We start from the raw sequence: 10,597 nt of genomic DNA on the forward strand, positions 1-10,597 counted from the left end.
ATCTGATATTTTGTCACGGGCTGATATTCCCCAGTGCCTGCCTTCCAGTAGAGCTGGGTGGGGACTGCATCTATGTCTGTTTTGGCAGGTCCCAGCAGCACCAACGTGGGGCTGAAGGACACTCAGGGCAGAGCACACTGCAGCCTGGTGCCCGTCATTGCTTGACTCAAGGCTTTTCAGAGAGGCATAAATAGGTTAAGTCTCAAAATCCTACTGAAACTGCTCAAGAGTTGAGTGCTCAATTCTCTTAGGATTTTTTGGGCAGGTTGAATATATATATCAAAGCCGATGAAAAGGACACCAGTCTCCCATCCCCAGCTCTATTTAAGGACTGTTAGTGCAAATAACCTTGGATAAAGTGAAGCTGAGAACCTGATTAATTCTGCTTGCCATTCAAGCTTGCATTAAATAAGACATGAAACTCCAGACAGAAAGCCAGCCATTCTTCTGTTCTAACAGTCTGCTGTCAACACAGGACAATAAAATATGAATATTTTAGATTCATAATGCAGACAAATAGGAAATAGGAGCTGTATTGTGCTTCACATGCATGGCTAGTTCAGTAATGCTAATGTGATTATCTCATTGAACTTTTGTGCCATCGCTTAAGGGTAGCTTTGTCTTGCTTAGCTGGGATGTACATATTTGTTTCTTCTATGTACAGCTCTGTAGTCTTTTTTTAAGCTTGTAGAAACAGGGAACTCTGATTTTCCTCCTCTGTCACAAGGTAGCATCATTCCTTGGCATTGCTTGGCAGTCGCACATCTTGAGTGAAATTTCTACAGGTTTCCACCAAAATACTGAAATGTCTGCTGCTTGGTTTCCAGCCAGAAGCATGGGAAAACAAGATGAGTATTTAAAATATGAATTATAGTGATGGTTCATTCTCTGCAGTGGAGAGATGAGGAGGGTAAACAAAACACTAAATATTGAAGTTCAGTCCTCTCCCCATGCAGTTAAGAAAATGTTTTCAAGGTCAGTCAGGGTTCAGCCTGGACTGGCTGCCAATTGATTATTCATCTGTGAGATACATTCACCCGGGCAACCTGGCTCTCCCAGCCCTGCCAAATCACTGATAGCATGTATCCAACGCAGGGTGGCAAAAAAGCTGGGTGAACTTGACTCTGAAGAGAATGTGTTACAAAACTGGCCCCAAAACATGAATCAAATCCCCTTTTTATATCTATTTTCTTTTATCTTTGTGCTTGATTTCCTTCTTCTTTCATTTTTTCAGTTATCACCTTGTGTGGGCAAGGACAATATGAAGGCTTGTTTTGATGGATGCCAGACTAAGCCTTGAAGAGTTTCTCAGCTGTATTATACCTTTGCTCATCACCTCACTCATCAATGATGTCCCTCATTTACAGGAGTACTGGACAGGACTTATGAATTGGCTTGGCCAGCTTTATGGGGTTTATTTGACAATGTCCTGGTAGTGCAGGACTGCAGAGTTGGCCTATGTGAGAAGAGACCAGGAGCTGCCCCATGTTGGGTAAGAGACAGCTCCAACCAACTCTAAAAGCAACCCATCACTGGCCAAAGCTGAGCCCATCAGTGATGCTGGTAACACCTCTGTTATAGCATACTTAAGAAAGGGTAAAAATGCTGTGCAGCAGCTGTGAGAGAGAGGAATGAGAAAACAAGAAAGAAAACTCTACAGGCACCAATGTAAGTGAAGAAGGAAGGGGAAGAGATGTTCCAGGCACTGGAGCAGAGGACCATGGAGACAACCACGCTGTTCCCCTGCAGCCCAGGAGGACTCCATGCCACAGCAGGTGGATATGTCCCGGAGGAAGCTGCAGCCCATGGAGAGCCAGTACAGGAGCAGCATCCTGCCAGGAGCTGTGGTCCGTGAAGCAGAGACCACGCTGGAGCAGTCTGTTCCTTGTGGACAGTACCCTGCCGGTGGGACCCATGCTGGAGACATTCTTGATGAACAACCCACGAGAAGGTCCCACACTGGAGCAGTTCTTGAAGGACTGCATCTCATGGAAGAGATCCCATGGTGGAGCAGGGAAAGAGTGTGAGGAGGAAGGAACAGCAGAGGTGAACTCTTGCGAACTTAAAAACTCAAAACTCAAATGACCATTTTCAATTTCAATGGACTTTTTCATAAAATGTAACCATAAACCATGTACTTAAAAAATAATAATTATAATAAAAAAAGAAGTCAACTAAAACCAAAAAAATCTTTAAATTATTATTATTTATTTATTATTATTATTATTTTTTGCTCAGGGATTTAGCATAGGTAATAAGACAAAGAGTGGTCACGGACTCCTTTTGGTAGAATTTGTATAATAACAGCTCATTTCCCTCCCAAGCAGGGATAAAAAACAAGCTGCATAGTTTTCTACATAAGTGAACCCAAAGCAGTGCTAGATGCTCCACAAGCAAAGAAAGGTTCAGACTATGTTAGAGAGTCTTAAGAAGTATTTGGCAGCTTGTTGGGGAGGAGGGATAAGATGTAGAACAGATGTTGTGAAGATCCCTCTGGTCTTAACATCTGCTCCATAGTTCCTGCAACTGGGAGGGTCTGGATTTGATGACCAGTTTCACATTCCTAAAGTGGCCATAATCTCTGCCCTGAAGCACTCCGAGCCAAAGCGAGGGGTGAGTAAACGTGGCTGTACATTGACTTTTGACCAACTTGCTGAAGTCAGTGGGACCTCGACGCATGATGGGAGATAATCAGGTGCTTAACTGGTTTCCTCATTAGTGGCAAATTTGTCCTTTCCATCAGAGGACACAACACAACCACTGAGAGCAATGCAAATTCCTCATGCTAAATTGGCCTCTGTGGAGCTCTGTGGATGTGTGTTCAGAAGGAGGAAGGTTGTTCTTTTTTTGTTTGTGTGCTTGTTTTCTTTTGATTTTTTTATTGTTTTCCCCTCCACTTTCTATTGCATCTTCATATTTTATTCATCAGTTTTCCCCTCTTCCTAGCAGTTTTTATTTCATTTTATTTTTCACAGTATTTTAGCATTAGTATCCTTGAAACTATTGCATTCTTTACTTCTTTACCCATTTCTAGGAAACTTAAAATGCTGTATCCTAGATTGCTAATAAAGTCAAACATGGAGGGGGACTAAATGTAATAAAATGAACCACTTTCCTGTCATCCTTACCTCTGATTGGTTCTCCTAGCCAGTCATCTAGTTTAACTTTTTAAAATACAACCATAATTTTGGAGATATCTGAAACTTTCTACGTATCAAAAGTTAACAATCTCTGCACTACGAAGACTGAGTGCATAGCAACACATTTCATAAAGGGGACATAACTGTCATGGACAACCCAAGTCCAAAATATGTATACAACATTGAGTCTAACACTTCTGAGATGCATCAGACACTCTGTATGTACCCAGACCAACTGCACATCAAATGGACAACAGGTCCTATTCCAGAAGGGTTAGTGTCATTGCTTATAGCTGATACTCATGCAGCAGCCAGTGAAATTCCTGGGAGCTACCACACCGCCCATGCACAAGAAGCCTGGAGACCTTGGTCAAACATGTAAAAGCCAAGAACACAGCTTAGATGGAAGAGAGGACACTTCCAGGAAAACGTACTTGGCCCAAAGTGGAGCCCAATATTTCCAGCTGTGTCTATGCGGTGATTTGGTATATCTGAATCATGAAAGGGCTAAAGGTAGAGATGATATTCTCAAGGCAGGAAAAACTCTAGGAGATCTCTCTCTCTTTCCCCAGCTTAAGCTGGAACATTGCTAGAGGAAATCCAGTAGGCTTGGGTTTCTGTATGGAAGTGGCATTCCTGCATGCTTTTGAGGTTCCAAAATATTGAATATGTCTCTCTTCTCTCTTCTTTGACTCCTTGACATCAGGGAAGACATTAAAACCTACAAAGGCTACAGGGATACAGGCAGCTCAGTATTGCCTCTGTCACATATAGCTCCTTTAGGCTGCTTCATAAGGTATGCAGATAGATCCTGCAGGTGAGGGGGAGGTCACTAAATCATTTTCCTACAGAAAGGTGTGTTGCTGGATGATTTACGCTGGAAACAATGCCAATCTGTGCAAACGTGCAGCTTAGCTTGGATGTCACAGGATGTGGGTGGTTACCGGCAGCGCAGGTTGACACAGAGTCCTGGTGTCGCTGTACATCAGAGGATTATTGCCTTTATCTGACAGCCCAAGGAAACAACAGTTAGGATCAGATGGTGCCAACCAATGACTTGTCACAGACCAGCTTTACGGTTATTAAAGATGTCATCTTTTCTTTGCAAACAGCATGTTAAAAATCACCTGTAGGCTAGCTCCTCTGGTACTGTAATACAGGAAATAATTAGGAGCAAGGAATGAAGCAGATACATCTGATGAGACAACAGCTGGATTAATAGATCCCTGTATTTGGGGCACTTTTGAACAGCCAGGAATTGCCTGTTAGGGACTGGTGGCCTCAGTGCTGTGTTTGCATTCATTACAACATAAAGCTGGCAGTCAGTTCGTGGTGTGCAGCATGCTAGACTTACAACACCTGATTTCTTCTTTGCTTTCTAACTGGAAAATCAAATCATGCCCTAGACCCTGGCTGTGGCCACTGTAAAGGGTAAATATATAATGGCCTTTCCAGTAGTATCCCTTTCTAAGTGATCCAGCCCAAACTATTTCAGTTAAGTCTCAGTGAAGACAGTGACCCTTATGGGTTTGGTAGGGCTACTGGAACTCGGGGTATTTTCTCCAGCAATATCCCTTTTTGTAGCAAGAAACCGGCAAGTACAGGAGCGGAGAAACCAGTCATTTCTCAGTTTAAATGCTGTATTTTACAGCAGCCTACAGGAATGTTTTGATCCTGACGCAACACTTAACTGACCTGAAACAGAAGCAGCTGTTCCTCTACTGTCTGAGTGCCTCAGCCTAGCAAAATGCAAGAGTGTGAAGTGAAGGTCTCTGCTGAGATATGTATAATTACGGATTTTGTGCATGTTAGGCACTCTCTATTTTACACCATTCAATAGGCCTTGTCTGCAGCGCAAAGTGGTATGGAAAATTACCAACTTAAAAATGCATCTGCTGAGGCAGAGCTGGAGGTCTGCAGCACAGGCAAGTGTTGTCCCCCTGTACTCCTGACAATAAGGTCAGTGGTAGCTCTCCTTCCCAAAATAGAGGATCACAGACCTCTGTGAGCTACTTTGGCATGGAGGAGGCAGACTCAGGACAGGATCCAGATGTGCTGCAGAGGGTAACAGCTGGGAGTAAGCAGGGGTGGCTGTCCCCTCACGTCTTCCTTCCCACTCCTCCAAACCAGCATCTGCGTCTTCCCTAAGCTGAGAGATGTTTGCAGCCAGGTAGTAAACAGAAAATGGGATGGGTATTTGAGGTCTGCCTCAATGCGTCACAGCTTTCTGGTTAAGCTGAACCAAAGCAAACAACAACAAAACCAGACCCACTGGACTGCAGGATTTTCATTGCGCTGCTCACCAATCAACACTGTCATTGCTGACAGGTGAAAAGAGAAAATAAATCCAATTGGCATAGCTTGAGGCTGTTAACATTGGCCCGAACCATTTGAGATTGGCATCCTAAAAGCTTTTCTTCATACTGATTCCTAACAGCTAATGTACCACAGGCACTCCCTCCCTGCTCACCTCGATGTGCATCTGGCTGACTTTCTATTTCCCTGTGTCCTCTGCACAACGAAGAAAAAAGAAACTAAACAAGGGCACATCGTCCACCAGCATATACAAGCAGGGGAGCTGGGAGAGAAGTCAGCTGGAAATCAGTCTGCCTCCTGGAACCAAAGTGGAACAGCAAGGAAGCGAGTCATGAGGCACCGTGATTTATATACTATATTTGTCACAGAAACCATCACCGTGCATTAGCATACACACACACATCCACAGCGTGTGTGTTAACTCACTTGTTCTCTGGCCACTCAAGCATGCTTACAGCCATCCCTCTTGGTTGAGGTACCGCAGTTCAGTTACTTTTGCCCTTTGTATGATCCTGCATCATGGAGAAACTAAAGCAATCTTGACTTTTTTGCCATAAAATCTCATGTGCACTCCTAATAGGACATTGCACCGATGCCATGTTCCATTTCCAGGGCCCTCTGCTCACAGTTGTTAGAGCGATTACACAGACCTTTTTTATTTATTTATTTTCCCTACCGAAGAACTGCATAGAGAGCTCGAACTGTATTCCAGCTGGGAACGTGCAATTAATCATCACAGGAGACTAAAGACCGCTTCCATATGTCTTGTGATGTATGGCACGTTTACAGGTGTTTTTGCCTTGGATCCACATACCTCCTGTCTGATGCTGAGAGGGGAAGAGAAAGCTCAGCCTGATGTTCACCCTGCAAACTTGTGAACATAGTTAGTCAGTGGTGGGGGTAACCATACTAATCTGTGCTCTGAAATCCCTCACCAGATCTTGCTATCTGCGAAACAAAGGAAATATGCAGCTTCTTTATTAAAATAAAAGAATAATAATGGAATAATAAATATCAGTGATTAAAATCCTCAGTATCACAGCCCCATCTAATGGACTGGTGGGAAGATATTCAAAGGATCTATAAAATAGACTCTATCTATGCATTCTCTGGCAAAATAAGTTATCGTGATAAACAGGACCCTGTGGCATATTAAACTCTTAATTATGTGCACAGGAGGCATTTTCTCTGAAAATTAAAAAGGTTGCAAAATGGCTGCAGCCTCTGGGAGGCAATTCTTAGAAGTGAAATGCAGCTCAGTGTTAGTGACTCCTTTATCTCCTGCCTTCAGTATCCTCTTGGCATGGATTAGCCTAGAGGGGGGAGCCTCCATATTTCTTCGTCATGTTATCGATGCCAATGACTCTGGAACACCATAATCCTACAGAGCAGCACAGGCCCAAGGGAAAACACAAGCAAATCACTGAGAGAAGAGAGATATCAGTTAATCCAGGCTTCATTTTCTATTGTGCATCTGAGTCTTTTTTTAATTTAGGAAAAAATGGCAGGCGATGTGTGGCTTGCAGAGAAATGGCTTGGCCTGCACAGTGTCAGTAACACATCCATGTAAGTCTGCCTGAAACGCTGTTGTGCTGGCACCATCGTGATCTTAAGGACAGCTACACAACTTTCATGTCTCACATCCAAAAACCTGTGGATTAGGCTGCACCAAACACAGCTGTGTGCAGCAGGATGCTGGAAGGAGTGGTGCCACAAGGGTTGCACCCTGATCTGGAGCTTCTGGAAGGAAGAATTTTTTTGTTGTTGTTTTGTTTTGTTTTGTTTAATTGCAGTGTGTGATGTATAAACCAACTACTGGTTTCTAGACATCTGCAAAGGTATTTTGGATCCCAATACATTTTTTTGTTGTTGTTTTGTTTCGATTGTTTATTTTTTGGTGTGTGTGATACTAGGTAGCTGGGAATATTTTGTGCCTCCTTTTCAGAGCTGTTCTTTACTCCTCCTGCAGTGTCAACCAAAAAAAGTGCGCCTTGCCAGATGACTCAGCCCCCTGAGCTCCCATCACGCTCACAAGTGCTAATTAGGCACCATGCTCCTGAAAACAGGAAGAATTAGGCAGCAAAAGACCTTTATAGGTGTTGTCATCCTGAGAGCCCACTTTTGTTCTCTTCTGAAGGTTTCCCAGCACTTTACTCAGCTCATTAAGGAAAAAGCTCAAGCTCTATCATTTCCCTTGTGAGACTGAGTGCCCAGACACAAACAAGGCCTTTTTGCACTTGAATCAATAAATCACCGCTCTATATCTTACAGGATTTCTGAGCTGGGTAACTGACTGTAATATTTACTTGAAGGCCTGCTGTGGACTTTGGTAAGAGGAAACAAGCTGGTGCAAGCCCCTCGAACCTTACTGGGGAACTGACTCTACCAGAGCAGCAACATTTGCTCTCCCTCAATTAAGAGACCGTCAGATAAATCCTTGCTCATTGCATTTTGGGGAGGCACCACTCCAGACAGAGCAAATGCTGAATATGTTCCCTACCAAGTGCTGACCATTGCTGCCTGCCTTGCCTTGGGCTGGAAGAATGGCACCCAAGTATTTACCTTTTGGAGGCACGGCAATTTGAGAGCCACAAAAGCTGACCAAGTGCCAAATTCCCACTTGAATGGCGTCAGCTTCCTTTTGGGACCTGCACACAATGTTCGAGGAAACACTTTGGGATTAATTAGGGAAATGTTTCCGCTTGGGTTAATGGCTTTGCTGGAGAGTGACTTTTTCTGGTAGGGACAGATCCACCCACACAGGCTGTGTGGTCACAGTGATGGGGTGTGCAGGTCCAAGCCCATCGGTGACCAAGCTTTATGTCCCCTCCTCCAGAGCCACCACAAAACAGGAGCAGAAAAGGCAGGTGCATGAGACCATTCCCATTTGCTGTGCATCGCCATCTCTCCTAATTGCTAGCAAAGTCCCAGCTAATTAGAAGGTCATTAGGGAGGAAAAGGCTGAAACAATCAGGATTTCTGCATAGTTTGAGCTCCAACTCCAGGCCCTGCCTGCGGCACCCGGCGCATGCCCCGCTCTGCAGCGCTCATCAGAAAACAGGGGCATCTAGTGGCTGTGCCAGAAATTTCAATAACCTTCATTCCCTGGAAAATTTGCTTTTCCTCTCTTGGCACTAGAAATAAAAAATATTTTATTCCACAGCGTTACCCAAAGGGGGAGGGAGAGGGGCAAGTCCTTCACACTCTCGGAGCAGTGTTTCTGACCCAGCTGTGATGCTCTGCAGCTGTGCAACCAGATTAAGAGAAGCTGCTGCTGGGTTTGGTTGCTGCTCTGGAGAGCCAGCCCCACTGCTCTGGGCCTCAAACTTGATGCTGATTCCTTGTGGGGGAAATGTTGCACCCCTCCATGCTGACTGAGGCATCTTAGGCAATGTTTAAAGGCAGCAGCTCTTTGCAAATATTTCCCGGCCTTTAGCCCCTCTGAAGCAGCCAGGCATTGCAAACCCCATTGCCATGTGCTGGATCCACGCTACCCATGATCAAAAGCAGACCTTGCACACAGCACCTTTCAACCTATTCATACCCAAGGGTTTATAAATGTGGCCATCTAGTACTAATTGCCCCTGGCAGTGGCAGCTTTCAGTCCCTGTTCCTCATTTAAGTTCCCATCAGCATCACCAGTTTCATGTGATCTGAATTTCCCTGCTTCCTACTGTATGGACAGAGCTGGCAAACTGTGAAGGGACTACCACATAGGTGAGTCCCATGTTTTCCTATTTAACAGCTAAACAGGGGACAGCCCAGCCTCCTGGGCTGTCAGGCAACTAGCAAATGCAAAATTCATTTCTTTATTAAGCCAAAAGAATAAGGGAGAAAGCACAAAGCAAAAAATGGAGTGCTGAATGCTAATAGGACTGTTGCTGTTATGCAATTCTCTACAGAAAATCAAAGACAAATGATAATACTAGAAAGACACATTATTATTTTATAGGCTTAGTCCCGAAGTGAGAGGAGAGAGAAAAACATGCACAGCTGCTTTTCTGTTTTCTGGCCACTTTGACATGCCTACAGGATACATAATCCTGAGAGGTCTGTACGTGCTCTCTGTGTCCAGGTAAGCTCAGAAGCCTGCATTCACCAGACAGCCCATTTCCTCACATATATGCATAATACATATAAATATTATTTATTTTGATAAATTCAGCAGGTTTGCACTCAGCTAGAAAGGGGAGGTCTGCAAGGCTGTTACTGCCACTCCAGTGAACACAGCCAGGCTGGGTGCAGGTGAGCACACCCCAACCCACCAGGCAGCGGGACCATGGCAGGAGGGAGCAGGGGGACAAGTGACCCAGGAAGGTGGGGAAATGACAGCCAGGAGCACACATTTGGCTGGGGGCTGCTGGCACAGGTGTGTCACTAGGAGTTGGAGATCCACTCCTGTCCCTGCCCTGCAAGAAATAAGTTTACAGAGGTGATATGTATTTGAAAACTTTGGTTATCTGCTGTCTTGTGGGGTTTTATGCATGTATGAACTGAATTTCAAGGAGAAGCCAGCTTGCTCTGCTCCCTCCCTGTGACAGAAGAAGCTGCAAAATGCTGGTGAGAGCCCAGCAAGGGTTTAACTCATTGGGGTAGGTGGGGTGGGCAGTGCTACTTTCCTGGAAAGCCACTGAAACCTGCTGAGGTGACGCCAGGGACTTGATGCAGAGCATGCAAATGCACCTTGCTGGGAGAAAGCACGTGGCAATTGGGTCTGTCTCCTTTGGTTGCTCTGAGCTCACCTTCACCTCTGCAGATGTTGACCCAATGCAATTGGAGGGAGTAAGTTAAGGAACTAAAATTTCAATGTCAAAGAGCAGCAAATATTCCTAATAGGCAGGGATTGCTTCTTCGCTCCTCCTTCTGTACAGCAGTGAGCATGCTGTGGTCCTATTAAATGCATAAGCACCCTCTGCAAAGCCTCAAAACTGAAAAGAAAATTTAATAATCCAGGAAATGGTGTCTTTACTGTAGTAAAAACAAAACAAAAAACAAACAAACAAACAAAAAAAAAAAAACGAAAAAAAAACCACTAGAAGACTGCCTTGGGGAACAGTTCTACCTCTCCAAGGCCAAGCAGGCAATGGGCAGAGTCCCGTGCCCTGTGTCCAGCCTCATCCTGCTCCTGTGTGGCCAGGATA

The 10,597-nt window shown here is 44.7% G+C and overlaps 1 long non-coding RNA gene across 1 annotated transcript; it reads left to right on the forward strand.

The window, feature by feature from the left end:
* The first annotated feature begins 8,789 nt into the window (after positions 1–8,789).
* Positions 8,790–9,745, forward strand: LOC137857720 (uncharacterized). The gene is made up of 3 exons (XR_011097251.1): positions 8,790–9,173; positions 9,409–9,531; positions 9,622–9,745. It is a non-coding gene; the product is annotated as an uncharacterized lncRNA (long non-coding RNA).
* The last annotated feature ends 852 nt before the right edge of the window (positions 9,746–10,597 follow it).

The sequence above is a fragment of the Anas acuta genome, chromosome 5, assembly GCF_963932015.1.
Source record: "Anas acuta chromosome 5, bAnaAcu1.1, whole genome shotgun sequence".
NCBI lineage: Eukaryota > Metazoa > Chordata > Aves > Anseriformes > Anatidae > Anas > Anas acuta.